The sequence below is a fragment of the Ambystoma mexicanum genome, chromosome 2p, assembly GCF_040938575.1.
Source record: "Ambystoma mexicanum isolate Mex_15411 chromosome 2p, UKY_AmexF1_1, whole genome shotgun sequence".
Classification (NCBI taxonomy): Eukaryota; Metazoa; Chordata; class Amphibia; order Caudata; family Ambystomatidae; genus Ambystoma; species Ambystoma mexicanum.
In genome coordinates, this window is record NC_090923.1 from 276,660,862 (window position 1) to 276,675,148 (window position 14,287).

The 14,287-nt window shown below is 41.2% G+C and overlaps 1 long non-coding RNA gene across 1 annotated transcript in view; it reads right to left on the reverse strand.

The window, feature by feature from the left end:
- Positions 1-3,114: 3,114 nt before the first annotated feature.
- Positions 3,115-14,287, reverse strand: part of LOC138566373 (uncharacterized) — a 160,115-nt gene continuing 148,942 nt past the window's right edge. The window contains exon 3 of the long non-coding RNA XR_011301924.1: positions 3,115-3,201. This is a non-coding gene — a long non-coding RNA (uncharacterized lncRNA). The remainder of the gene's footprint in view (positions 3,202-14,287) is intronic.

The following is a 14,287-nucleotide window of genomic DNA, read 5'->3' on the forward strand; positions in this document are numbered from 1 at the left end:
TCCAGGCGAGATAAAGGAGAGAGACTTGCAAAACCCAAGGTCATTGAGAGTGGGGCTGAGAAAGGAGTGCTTGACAGTGTCAAACAATGGCAGCATGGCTCAAAAGAATCGGTTTGGCCTGCTGAGCATTAGAGAGGAAGTTAGAGGCCTGCATGAGTGCAGTCTCGGTGGAGTGTTTCCTACAAAAGCCAGATTAAAGTGGAGCCCCAAGGCCATCATCACCCAGCTACGTAATTAACTGGTTGAGCACCACCCACTCATGGAACTTTGAATAATGGGGAACAAGGGAAACTGGGCAATAGTTTGCTGGGACATTTGGGTCCTCAGATGGTTTTCTCCAAATGGGGTAGGACAGTTGCAGATTTGCAGGAGGTAGTGAAGAGCCCACTGGGGAAAGAGAGGACAGGTGATTTGGAAAACATTTTTGACTGTTTGAGGAACAAATGGGCCGATAGTACCACAAGATGGGTTGACATTGTGAGGGATGGGTGCTGATTTGGTAGTCAAGAGAAGAAGCTGTAGGGGGAGATGTGGTGGACAGAAGGAGAGCAGAGAAGGAAGATAGAGGAGGGCAGTAATTGAGTCACAACTTTTATAGATTTTTCGAGAAAAAGCAGTGCAATAAATCATAAGGTTTGGGTGAATAGGCATTGGTTATTGGGTTGGGAGCTGTGAGCAAAGTTTGGGGGGGTAGATTAAAGTTTGAAAGGGTGATTACGAAGGGAGGAAATTAGATTTGTGGAGCAGGAGGATGTGCCAGAGTCCAGTGGAGCAGTAGAGCGTGGAGGGACTAATAGGTTTAAGAGAACCATAAAGTGATGAGTAATAGAGGGGTCAATGGAGAGTTCAGAGAAGGAGCATGATGCAGAGAGAACAACAAGGGCATCATAGTTCCAGAGCTCCTATCTGACCACTCCCATCTAAAGTAATTTGTCAGATAAGAGAGATTTAAGTACAAGGCGTGGCTGTGGAGGGCTGGAAAGGTTAAAGTCCTCCAGCATAGCAATTAGGATGTCTGTGGGAATTGACTCAAAGGGAAGGTTCAGGAAAGAAGGAGTGGAGAGGAACAGCAAGTCAATAGAGAGACAGAAAAGTCAGCCGTGTAGGAGGAAGGAGTTGAATAGTGGCATATTGCAAAAGAGGAAAACATGCCGTCAGGGGGAGCAGGAGGACAGTGGTGAGATCCGTATTGATAAGGAACACCACTCCACCAGCATTTCCAACAGGTTACGGGAGAGTAGCTAATGGTAGCAGAGTCTGTGTGGAGGGACACTGGTATTGCAGAGTCATGATGGGAGATGCATGGTTCTGCAATACAGATAAGTTAAAGTTAAGGCTGATAGGAGTTAAAAGTGGTCAGTGATGTAGGCAGACTTGCTGCAGAGGGATTCCGTAGGGTCAAGTGAGCGAGCGATAGGAAGTGGGAATAGGTGCAGGTGTTGTTTGCTAAGCAAGGGTAATAGATGAGGTTGATACTGGAAGAAGCAGGTTCGAGGGGTGTGAGTGCAGGGATTGAGGAGGTAGGTGGTGAAGGGGAAGAGTGAAGCAGAAGTTAAAACGAATTGTGACTGAAAGCTACTAGAGATGTGCAGAAGAGTAAGTAGAAGGAGGAATGGAGCAAAGTTAAAGTGCATGACTGAGGGTAGAAGAAATAGGTAAGTGAAGACATCAAAGGAAGTGTGCAGCCCAAGAGTGAGTGGTTAGGTGGGTAAGTGGAAAGAAAAGGGTGAAATGTTGCCTGGGAAGAAGCAGGTGTAAGTTCAGAGTTGTGGTAGAATGGGGCTATGGGTAACCAAAAGACATTTGGCAGGCTGTGGCAGGTCGAAAGAAGGAGTTGGACACTAGGAAGACGTACTTGAGGTTCTTTTAATGTAAACTATAAGTCGAAGGCCTAACTTTCCCAATCACTAGAGTGAGGGCCTGTGATGAATCCAGTGGGAAACGTGCAGGAGATCTACAATCAGGCGCTGGCTCTGGCAATGTAATGACAAACCGGACAAGCCGGGCTGTCAAGGGTTAACTGCAGAGTTTCGCTGGAGACAAAGTAATGGACAGTGATTACAGCGAATCACGGAGGTCTGACGCTGTTGTTTTGTTTTTCTGGTTGTCTAGGGAACAGAGGAGGGGGAAGACGACAGTTACAGCTGGGCCTACTGAGGTACAGGACGAGGGCAGCTGAAGTCGGTGATCTACGCAGCTGAGTGTCTCAAGAAAAGTAAAAGAGAGAAAGGAGAGAGAAAATTCTGGACGATCGTTATCGTTCTGGGAAAGGCAGAGATTACAGACACCAGATTGACAGTCTGAGCTACGAGCCGGATCGCTGGAGGAATTGAAGCGAGGAGGCGCATCGGATGAAGGAGGCGATCGTTATCGCCAGGGGCGAATGGCAGCTTCGTCGCATGAAGGCGAACAACGCTCATTCAAACCGGGTAAGCAAACGCTCGCGTTTGAATGAATGAGGAGAACGCAGTTCTGCCTGATAGACCAATGTTTATGAGACCAAGCTCAGCCTAATACTGAGACATTACAGTTAAGATAAAATAACGCTGTTGCGTTTTTGTGAAGAAGAAAGTTAAAACGAAGAGGCAAACCTTGGCCCCTAGAGTATTGGAAACGAAGCGCTGTTGCGCTGTGAGTTATTTACCTAGCGCCGTTGCGCTATTTGGACACAAGAATACGCTGAGTGTTAGTAGATAATAACTTGGCATATAACAAGGAATGTGAGACCAATATAAAGATAAGAATTTGAAGGGACTTAATATCGAGGATGATATACATGTGGCTAGAAAAGAATAAAGAGAGAGAGAGTCAGTCTACATTGAAAGTGCTCAAGAGCATCTGAGAAAGGAGAGTGCGTCAAGTAATGTTTCCAGTTATAACAAGGGCCACCTGTGAAATCTAGTTGAATAAATAGCAGGGACTGGCAGCAAAGAACAAGTCTGAAGAGATTAGACAATAAGTAAATAAATAAAGAAAAGATAAAGAAGGAAACAGAAAGTAACAACTAGAGGAGAAAGTTATTCTTCAAGACTATAAAAGTTAAAGCTGCATAGAAGGAAAAGAAGTATAGAGACGAGAGAGAAGACATTGTTTAAGAACTAAAGTGACTCTTACCTGAGTTCCCTCAAGCCAAGTCGGTTGGAAGCTGAAGAGGTTCGAGAGAAACCGTATCCTTTTGTCCTTCTGTTCAAAACAAAATACCTAGAAGAAAACAAATAATTATTAAATAAAGAGTTCGGTTTACGTTATAATCCAAACAATCTACTTACTGGCTCAGAGTTTTATTAATGAGAACCATACGAACTGCTACAGGGCCCTACCTATCTGAAAAAACTAGAGGTGCTAGTCCATTGTCATGAAGTCAAAAAGAGAATATGTCTTCCGTTCAAACTACCCTATCTGGCCATGCTAATTCTAACTAACTCAGAATAGACCAAGGGAATGATTTAGTCTTCGCCTGGCCTCTCCAGTTCATTCAACAGACGCTTGAATTATAAGACCTCTCTGTGGCACTGATAGTCTCTGTGATCAATTCTTGTAGTTCCTCAATAACACTTTTCTGTCTCGTACTGGCCCACTTTTTAGAATGTCTTCCTCAGTAATATTTCTTGATACATATATTGTTGCTTGTAGTTTTTTCAAAGGCTTCTCCTCAAGAAATACTTGAATGTAGTTTTCCTTCACCATTTTCTAAACTCTCATTATCATTATTTCTCAATTTTAAAGTGTCCCTTCTTTTACTGACTATACAACAGCTGTGTAGGTTCAGACCCTCTCTTTTCACCTCTTGGTTGACTTTGTTTCTTATTTGAAAACTTGTCCTGCATACTTGGATGAAGTTTCAGCTTCTTACAATAACTCCCTTCCCTCTCTGGATTACTCATTATTTGCTTCTAACTCTCATTACATCATTTTAGCCCTGCTTTCTCATTCTTATGACTGCGACAAGTTTTCTGTTATTAAAAACTATATCCCACAGACCTCCTGCTTCTCCTGGTCATCCAGGTACCACTCTCTTGGCATGGTCCGGTGGTTGGGCTTGGCTGTCACTTGGGATGGTTTTCTCTCTCTCTCTGCTTCTCGTCTTCGCGTTCTTGATTCTGTGTCAGACTGTTGCTTCATACTGGTGCTGCTGATTGGAAGCGACCCACGCTTCCCGTATGGGAGGTATCAGCGTTGTTCCTGGGGCATCCTGCCCACCACATCCAGTTTGTGGTCATGCTGCCACCGGGTTACTTGTTCCTCTATCAGTTGACTAGAGACTCTCCTTGTCTCTGCACACGCCGGTTCTCTGGCATCTCGTACTTGTGTTCACTCACTCCAAGTTGTGGGCTCTGCGACCAGCTTGCCCTCCACCTCCAGCCAGCCTAATGATGTAAGCGGGCTTCCCATGCACATCAGGCACCTCTCCTTTCTTCCTCCTTGTCACAGTTTAATATGCATCTTGTTTTAAAGAGACATCTTCCTTTTCCTGTGCAACTGGGTTTAGTCTTGCATTGCCTTCAGCCAAAAATAAGGATGCCACATTCTTCAGCTCACCAGCTAATCCCATGTATACAACTAAATACGTTGGTCTATGGAGTTCCTCACATGAACAGGAGTCCTTGTCCCCAAAGTTGGAGTCAGTGAGGTCCCACTTGCCTCGAACCCTAGGGAGGGTTTTGCAGATGGGAACACCTCCCTAGCCTCGCAGGGTGGGGGCTCCCTCTTGGAAAGAAGGGGCGAATGCCTGCGATTCATCATAAGGCCCAAGCCAAGGAAGTCCCTTTGTTCTTTTTGGGTAACAGCAGCTCTGCAGTGAACGTGAATGGAGAGTCAATGGGTCAAGGCAGGAGTCAGGCAAAGGGTGAGCACAGCAAAATCCTGTTCTTTCTCTTGAAGTTATCTCTCCTACTGCCATCAACGCTCTCTCCTCTGATGGTATCCTTTAACCTCTTCCTGCCAACAACATTCTTTTCTCTTATGATCAACTTTTCTCTTGTCCTACCAACAATGTACTCTCTCACCTCCTTCACTATTGCTTTCACCTTAAAATCTCCAACTCGCTTCTCTATCTCCAATAAAACTCCTCTCCCTCTTTCCTTCTTCCTATCTCTCTCTCTAATCTAATCTTTCCTTCCTCATTAGACAACTAACTGTCCTCCAGTGTCTCCCTCCAGATAATGCCTCTCTCGTGCACAACTCTGCTCTGCTCTTGTTTCTAGGTGGCTTTTCTCTGCAAGATATAATTTTCTGTTCCCAAGCAATCTCGCTCTCTATCTTCAAAGTCAGGACCTCCCTCATGCTCTGCACTGCACTATTTTTCCCTTCCCCTCCATCCACACAGGGTCTTTCACGCATCTCTCTCCTTATCACACACCAGTATTTCCTCCCTTCTCATCTTCACCATCGTGTTCTCTTCTCCTGGGGTTTCCAGGCCAGGGGTCTCCCAGGATCTGCTACTCTTCTACTTTCAGTTCTCCAAAGGATTGAAACTACCTAACTTGGCTGGATAGCTTTTAAAGCTTGTTTCCACCTCCCTTGGGTGGTGCTAACGTTAGGACCTGCACCTGTGCAGGAGAGACTGGTCTGTGAAATGTTTGGATCAGGTTTGTTGGAAAGGGGCTGGCCCCACCTTATATTAAGGCCTGCTACTGTCTTGGAGGTATGATGTGTATGTGTGAGATATCTACCACTTCTCCTTAGGTTCCTGCTTCGATTGCCTGCTTCAGTTTGGGGTTCCATGCACACCCAGAATTTGAATGTAAAATCAGAAACCCTCCTGCTAAGCTTGAAATGCAGTTTGGGGATTTGTTTCCTCCTCACCATGGGAAAATCGTAGGAAGTGTGAGAATGGGTTCTGTTTATGTTTATTTTCTCGCACACAACGCAAGCTAGTTTCACATTGTTACAGTTAACCTAGTTTGCTAGGTTATGTTATGTTTATGTTAACAGGTTTTATAAAGCGCTCGTAGGCCTGTAGGCATCAAGGCACTAAAGACATCTGACAGAGCAAGCCCAATCCAGTATTTAAAAAAGAAGAGTTTTCAAAAAACGTCTAAATTGCAAATGACTAACAGTGTGTCTAAGAGCAAGAGGGAGTGCATTCCAGAATCTGCCTGCTGCCACAGAAAAGGCACGACCGCCAATTCTGCACAGACGAAACCTAGGGACAAAAACTAGACATGTGCTCCCAGAAGGTAGGGATCAAGCGGGACGGTAAGGGGAGAATTTATCACAGACATAGTCTGCACCTTGAAGAAAGAAAGCCCCATGGACTAAACAAAGGGCCTTAAACTCCTTCAACGCTGCATGTCTGGTCACTGGAAGACAGTGGAGAGAACGAAGCATAGGGGTGATATGGGCGCCACAAGGTGTGTTAGTGGCCACCCGGGCCACCAGATTCTGTAATAACTTAAGCCAGAAGATACATCCCGCTGGCTGAGCCAAAACCAAAGAGTTACAATAATCCATACGGCTCAAAATCAGTGAGGCCAACACTAATGGTCTCAGTTGACAGGCTAAAAAGGGCAGAGCCCTGCCCAGAATCCATAGATGAAAACGTCCGGCCTTACAAACTGCCCCAACCTAAGGGGCCATAGACAGCGTCAAGGACAGAATAACCCCAAGATTCCTAACAGCTGTCACTGGAAGAGGAAAATCACCAAGTGCAACAGGCCAAGAGGATGGAGTCATTTTAGAGGTCTGATGCGTATGTGTGAGATATCTACCACTTCTCCACTTCTAGTATCCGTTGAGCTTCTGTTGCCCATTTATATATGACTCGTAATACAGAATCTTTCATTCAACCACATTGCCTAAGGGAAAAATGTATACACCCACTTGTTGGGGATTTTGAAAATTTGCAACTTTATTCCCTCGAAGAGGAACATTTTAATTCTTATGCAGGGAGTTTGAGCTCCAGACTACCGCCATAATATAGAGGCTGCTGTCTTGGGGTCCCTCTGACTCTGGTGGTTTGGACGGGTACCATGAGTCCCAGAACAGCCAGGTGCATTGCCCTGTGACTGTCCCCTTCTCAATTGTAGGTTACCTCTTCAAACTAGAGAGAGCTTTAGCGTTCTGCCAGGGCATTTGATGATTTATATTAAAAGGACTACAGTGTCAATCAGCTGCTCTGCGATATAGAAAGAGATCATCATGGGGAAAGCTCTCTTACAGTGCCAGCCAATTTGGAGGATTGAGTGGGACTGTTTAAGTTGTGGTGAGGGTGGGATTCGTTGAGCGTTCGTTTTAGAGCTTCTTTCATTTCCCTGCTACCTGGTACATTGGTGTGTTTTTCACCTCTGTGGAGCGTTACACAGTCTTCTGTGGCAGACACGGTCATGTGGCAGAGAACATTCTAATGAGGTTTATAGTCCATTATGGGTAACATTGGCTGGAGCAATTTTGTCTATGTTGTCTTTTCTACATTTTACAATGGCTGCCATAATGGATTGAGTCCTCATCTATAAAATTTACCAAAGGCTCCCATTCCATCACATAAAAAGTTATGAAAATAGAGAAAAGACGGGCTTCTGTTGTCTTCTGCATCTGGTTAAACAAGCAGTACAAGTGAGGACACAATGATAGTGGTGGAGACAGCATGCATCGAACAGAGCAGACATGGCTAGCCTTTGTAGTGTGCAGTGAGCCTCAGCAAGTGGCCTCTCAAGTGGCCTGTTTCGCCTGTGATCTCTACTCGACTCTCTGCACGATCGTTTCCTCGTTTCCAGCAGCTACATGCAGGAAGATAGAATACTACGTTTGTGCAATCACGTGGCAAGGACTTGGCCACGCCCACAGAAGGGGAGGACCCCATAAAAATACGAGGCTGCGCGCCATCAGCGCGCGCGCCTCAGCAAGTGGCCTCTCAAGTGGCCTGTTTCGCCTGGGATCTCTACTCGACTCTCTGCACGATCGTTTCCTCGTTTCCAGCAGCTACGTGCAGGAAGATAGAATACTACGTTTGTGCAATTACGTGGCAAGGACTTGGTGATTATATATTAAGAAAGCTTTTTATATCTATATAAAGAATTTATTTATAATAATAACATAGATACTTATCTGTTATTATAGGCCACGCCCTCAGAAGGGGAGGACCCCATAAAAATACGAGGCCGCGCACCATCAGCGCGCGCGCCTCAGCAAGTGGCCTCTCAAGTGGCTTGTTTCGCCTGTTTAGCCTGTGGGGCTGTGGGTTAGGTAAGAAACTTTAGAGTTTTGAATGCTTGTTCCCTATTTAAGTACAAACATAGTGATAGCTACTGCCTAGCTGAACTTAAGAAGTGGCTTAAGAAGTGGTGTTGAGACAAAAATGAGTGTAAAAAAAGCTGTGATAAGTAAGCAGCATTTACCAATAGCGCCGCCTACGAAGCAAATGACCACTAGGGTGAGTGTAGCCCGTGCTGCTGCTGCTGCGAGTCACTTAGGCTCACCGTACTTAACTGAGGATCTTATTAAATGTGCAATTCAGTGTTCTTTAGAGCAAAGAATGGATAGACTAGCCCAAGAGCTGGGAACTAATACTGAACTAATTGAAAGTTCGCAATCATTGTTTGTAGAAGATGGTGATACAAATAGCTTACAACAGAATGTTGACCCAGGAAATAATATTGAAAAAGTGGCTAATGTGAATAGGGAGTATTTTTGACACACCCCAAGTCTTCCACACAGTTGATAGCTCCCTGTTGGAGTTGTCACAACACATAGATAAGAATATGTTGGATGAATTTGAGAATGTGAACCATACTGACACAATACAGACCACAAGTAACGAAACGCAAGTATTAATACTAGCTGAATTAAAATCCCAAACAAATCTCTTAAAAGAAATGGTAATGGCATTTATAGCATTACCGGACTTCATCAATGAATTAATGAACAAGTCACGATGTGAGGTAACAGATAAAATGCCAAATACGATGTCTATCCATAAAGAAGCATATACTGGAATTGACGGCATAGACAGAGAACTCAATAATGGTAATGAAACAAATAGTAAGGTGACAAAATCTAATGTATTGACTATTAAGATACCCTTGCAAAATGAAGATAATGGCAAGATACCAGAGCCCAACACGGAGGTAATTGTGGTAGAAACCAGCGGAGCGATAGAAGCGGTTAGTAAAAATCCTACCACTGTGACTGAAATAAGTGATGATGACAACTCTATGTTTGTAGAAAAAATTTCCAAAAGGAAAGAAAAAAAACAAAGGAAAAAACAGGCCAAAATTGCGAAAGTAAACAACACATCCTCAAGAAAATTCTTGAAAAATGTGGACATACGTAAGGCATGGCCTGATTGTCAGGCAATAGACAAAAGTAAGAAAGATCAGGAAAAAAACACATCCAGTGAAAAAACAAATAATAAGATAGTCAAAGAAATAGAGATTGACAGTAATACTGGAAATGATGGTATTGTTGAATCTAGTTACAGTGATGGATCTTCCTTGCTCTCAGAGGTTCTGAAAAATAAAGCATCATCAGAAAGGATTGATAGTAATCTTAGAGCCTTAGAGAGAGGAGTACAAGAAATCCTCGACATCTTTAAAAACCCAGATGCTCCATCAAGGCCTAATACACCTGTGGTAATGAATAATCCTGAGTTGTTAGCCAGCAAGCCATTGTTGAACCCCAATACACTGCAAGAATCCAAAGAGATATTAGCCTCAATAGCTCACCCGAAGGAGTCACAGGAAATTAAACAACTAAAGGAACCCTTAGATGACCCCAAGGAGCATACTTTGAAAGATACGCAACTAAGCAGCGATGCAATAAGCTTGATAATAGAAAACTTATTGAAACAAAAATATAAAGATCCAAATAGCTCGCTGCATGTCTCAAACATTTTGCCAAAGGGAAATGCTCAAAAAAGGAATGGAAGTAATTTACCCTTTGAAGATGGAGCAATAGGTGAGATCAATTCGATCACTCGAGAACAAGCGAGATTGATAGAATTACAGAAAAAGATAGACATTGATTCAGCGAAGGTTACCCTTGATACAAATAAAGCCATCCAATTAAATAAAACAGACTTAAGTACATTGGTGGAGGAATTAATACATCAAAAACTTAATGAATCTAATTGTCAATTACCAAAAACTGATGATCTAATGCAAGATAAAGATCCACAGTTTAATCACATGAATCATCAGTATTTAGACTATAAAAAGGAGGGGTTGTTATCAGGAGCCACACAAGAGATCATCCATACCAAATTTAAGAAGACCGGCCTTTCCAAATGAACCGAGTATAGTAATTTACTATGTGTTTGACGAGGGTGCACACGATCTCTCAATAGACCTTACCTTCTATCTTTATTTGGGGAGATACCAGAATTAAGTCTGATAACAACCTCAGATATCCAGCTTGTGGATTTCATACACAACGAAAGGTATGATTATGTTAGATTAATCATAACATCTCCACTGGTGAGGGCTCTAATACTGAAGGAGGCGGGTGTCCTACAGAAAAGGGGTTTTGACGTACAAAAGTATCAAGAATCTACACAAGGGGATGATGGTTTAAGAAAACAAGAGTTCAGCATGCAAGAAGCAGCAGGATATGGCACCAACAGACTAGGAACACAATCACTATCGACAAAGATGCAAGATAGCATAGTAACAGACACTGCTAGGTCTCAGTTGATTGACATGCAGGAATGGAGGTCACTTGCCATATCGCTGTGAGACTCCACAGAGAATCTGAAATCAGCAAAAATATCACTTTGACAAAAAGACCCCATTTAATTTAGTTTCCTGGAACACAAGGGGATACTCATATATTGTGGCAAATAAAAAAATTGTGAGTCAACTCGAAGAATATGACTTTGTGTTACTACAGGAAACATGGGCAACTAACAACTTGCTGTGGGATGGGTACGGAATTATCAACTGTAAAGCGATCAAAGGAACAATAGGTCGACCTAGTGGAGGATTGATCTTGGCGTACAAATCGGATACTAATATTACTATGATAACTAATCAACAAATATCGGAGACCATAATAATTGGCACATTTAAAATACGAACAAATCAAATGGTAATAGATATCTTGATAGTAAACATATATTGGAATGTAGCCAGCCACTCAAATGATCAGCTGATTGATGTCTTGGAATTGCTAAATGATAGAATCACGGCCTGGTTAGAGCTTTACCCTATGGGTGCGCTTGTACTGGCAGGTGATTTGAATGCAGATTGTGATTTAGGACATTCAGATACCACATGGACACTTACATCTATAAATCCCAACTCGGTAGCAGCCCTCAGTAAACGATATAGAGGCAGTCTTTGGATTGATTTTGCATCGAGTTGGGGTTTACAACTTATACATAACTTGCAGCCAACCTGGAAAGCCAGAGGACTGAGCTCTATCTTAGATTACATAATAGCCAGTAATCACTTTTTTGTAAATAACTGTGAAATGAAAGTGCAAAGCTGTAAGGAAAGTGATCATGCAATGATATCAATACAGATGCCTTGGAACAAAAAAAAAATGTGATTGGAGAAGAATGGGATATGCGTATAGAAATAAATACAGCAGGTAATACAGTAAAATTGACACCAAATAACCTCGAAAAGGTAAACTTTTTGTCAATACAGGATTATATGTCTTTCCCGATGGAATGGAAAATGTCTACATACTCTGGTGGGGTTTTTAAAGATTATATACAAAAAACACTGGAGAAATGTAATGTAAAGAAAACATATGATCAAATACCTGTAACCAAAAATGTTCATGTCTTTGATATTGATGTCAAATAAAAGAAAGACGCAATTGCGTAAAGAGGTGCGTAGCCTAAAAAAATTAAAGTGCAACACAGATGAAATCACCCAAAAAATTAAGCAATGCAAACAGATATACAAAAATTGGATAATATCACATCGCTCACACATGGCGCAAAAAGATGGCGAAGCCATGTTGGCAGCCATGAATTGCAATACAAGGGAAACTTGGTCATTGATTAATGGCACTGAAACTACGCAAATGCAACTTTCTTTAAACCCGATTGCAGGAGATGTATGGGTAACCTATTTTGAAGACTTATATATGAGCTCAGAGGTTCAAATGATGGATATCTATAATTGTAATCAGACCTGGTGTTTGGATATCTCTGTAAAGAAGATTTCGATGTATAAAAAAAGATAAATCCTCAACCACTCCAGGCCCAAATAATTTATCCAATATCATCTTAAAATATAATATTGATTTATGGGCTAACATTCTACATTGCTTTGTTAAAGAGATTATAGAAACCAAACAAATCCCAACCTCCTGGAAGATGGCATATGTAATCTTAATTTTTAAAAAGGGAAATTGTTTAAGCCCTCTAAACTATCAACCTATAATGATATCAGATGTGGAATCAAAAATTTTCACAGCTATGGTACTGGAAGAAATCAATATCTGGATCGAGAATAACAATATACTAGACCTGAGACAAATAGGTTTTAGACAAGCCATGGGAACTGAAATAGGAGGCTTGATAGTAGCCAGTCTACAAGCTAAGGCCAAAGTAAAATGTAATCATGCACTGTACATAGCATCAATGGACCTTTCCATGGCGTTTGATAAAGTAGATAGAGGGATGTTATGGAGAACCCTGGATAGTCTGGGAATGGGAAAAGGTCTATTAGAACTAATAATTATGCTATATTCTGATACGGTACTGAAAGTGCGCTTAAATAATAAAGGCAAATTATCAGAACAAATAAAAGCAAATAATGGCATAAGACAGGGATGTAGACTATCAGCGACTCTATTCAATCTCTATGTCTCTCAGATAGGAAAAATTATGGATATGAGTGGCCTGGTCTCCCCAAAGATAGGTAAGTTCACCATAAAATGGATCGCATATGCAGACGACTTAAGTAGGTCTACAAATGATGATGAACCCATTTGTAAACTTTATACAAGAAAGGAAACTGCTGGTAAATCCAAACAAAACTGTGATCTTTCACACTGGTGTGAAATCTTTAAAACAAGATTCTTTGGTAATGTTTTGTGATGGTGTTAAAATAAAAAAACAATCTGTCCTTAGATATTTAGGATATACCTATACAAGTAAATACACACTTAGTTATATGATAAAGGAGCTTAAAAGGAAGGCTGTGGGTATTGCTAATCAAATGATGGTAATTGAAAGGAAATGTGGCAAGTTCACATTAAGTGCATGTATTCTTTTTTATCGCACTAAAGCCATTCCAAGACTGACTTATGGTCTCGAACTTTGTTCAAATAATCTGATACCACATTTGAAAACTGTTGAAGCTTGTATATGGCGTAAAGTTTTAAGACATCTACCAAAATGTCTACCAATAGAAGCAATAAGATATGAATTGGGCCCAGCGTCACTGAAAAGTATTGTATATCGGAAAAAGATGTTATTATTGCATAAATGTATCATTGGTAAAAATAATACAATGTATCAATGCTTAGGAAATGATCTAGAGGGTGTCTTCATGAAAGAACTAAAAGAAATATGTGATTCAAAACTACGGGATCTAGGCCTTACAAACGAGACCCTACTGACAAATCCCCAGAAGGTAAATAAAAGCCTATGACTGGCTAGAGAACAACGTGGTGATATTAAACTCTACACTATATCATCAAGTGATTTCCTTTTGGAAATGGTATGCAGTTCCGGAAAAATACTTAATGAAATATCCCTCTAGATCTTTCCGCAATTCCACAATGAGATTTAGATTCAATGTTCTGAACACCTACGAAATACAGAGTATCAGAACGAATAATGATGTGACTCTTAAAACTTGTAGACATTGTAAAATATCAGGAACGAAAGAAACGCTAATACACCTGTTACTGATATGCCCTAGTTTATTGAAACCACAAATAGAATACTTTTCCAAGTTTGTAAATGATACTTCGAATGTTAACAGGGAAAATCTATGGTATGAGATGATGCATGGAAACTCAACGATACGGAAAATACGCATCAGTGAATTTCTGAGAATAGTATGTGATGTTTCCTGAAACCTGAGTTCAATCTAGACTATCGTAATAATTTCAGAAATAGTTGAGTATAGTTAGATATCATGACAAATGTTGCCATCTAAAAAGGTTTTAAAAGTATAAAAAGAAAAAATGAAATGATTAGATGCTTAAGGTTTTAAATGTGGTATAGTTTTTAGAATACTATTATGTCTTAAAAATAGATTTAAGGTTGATCTTGTATTGATTTGAAAGTTGTGTTTTAGTAACTTGTAAATGATTGATTCTTAAGGAAATGTATCTTTAATGTTGGTTTTGTATTGATTTGAAAGTTGTCTTTTAGTAACTTGTA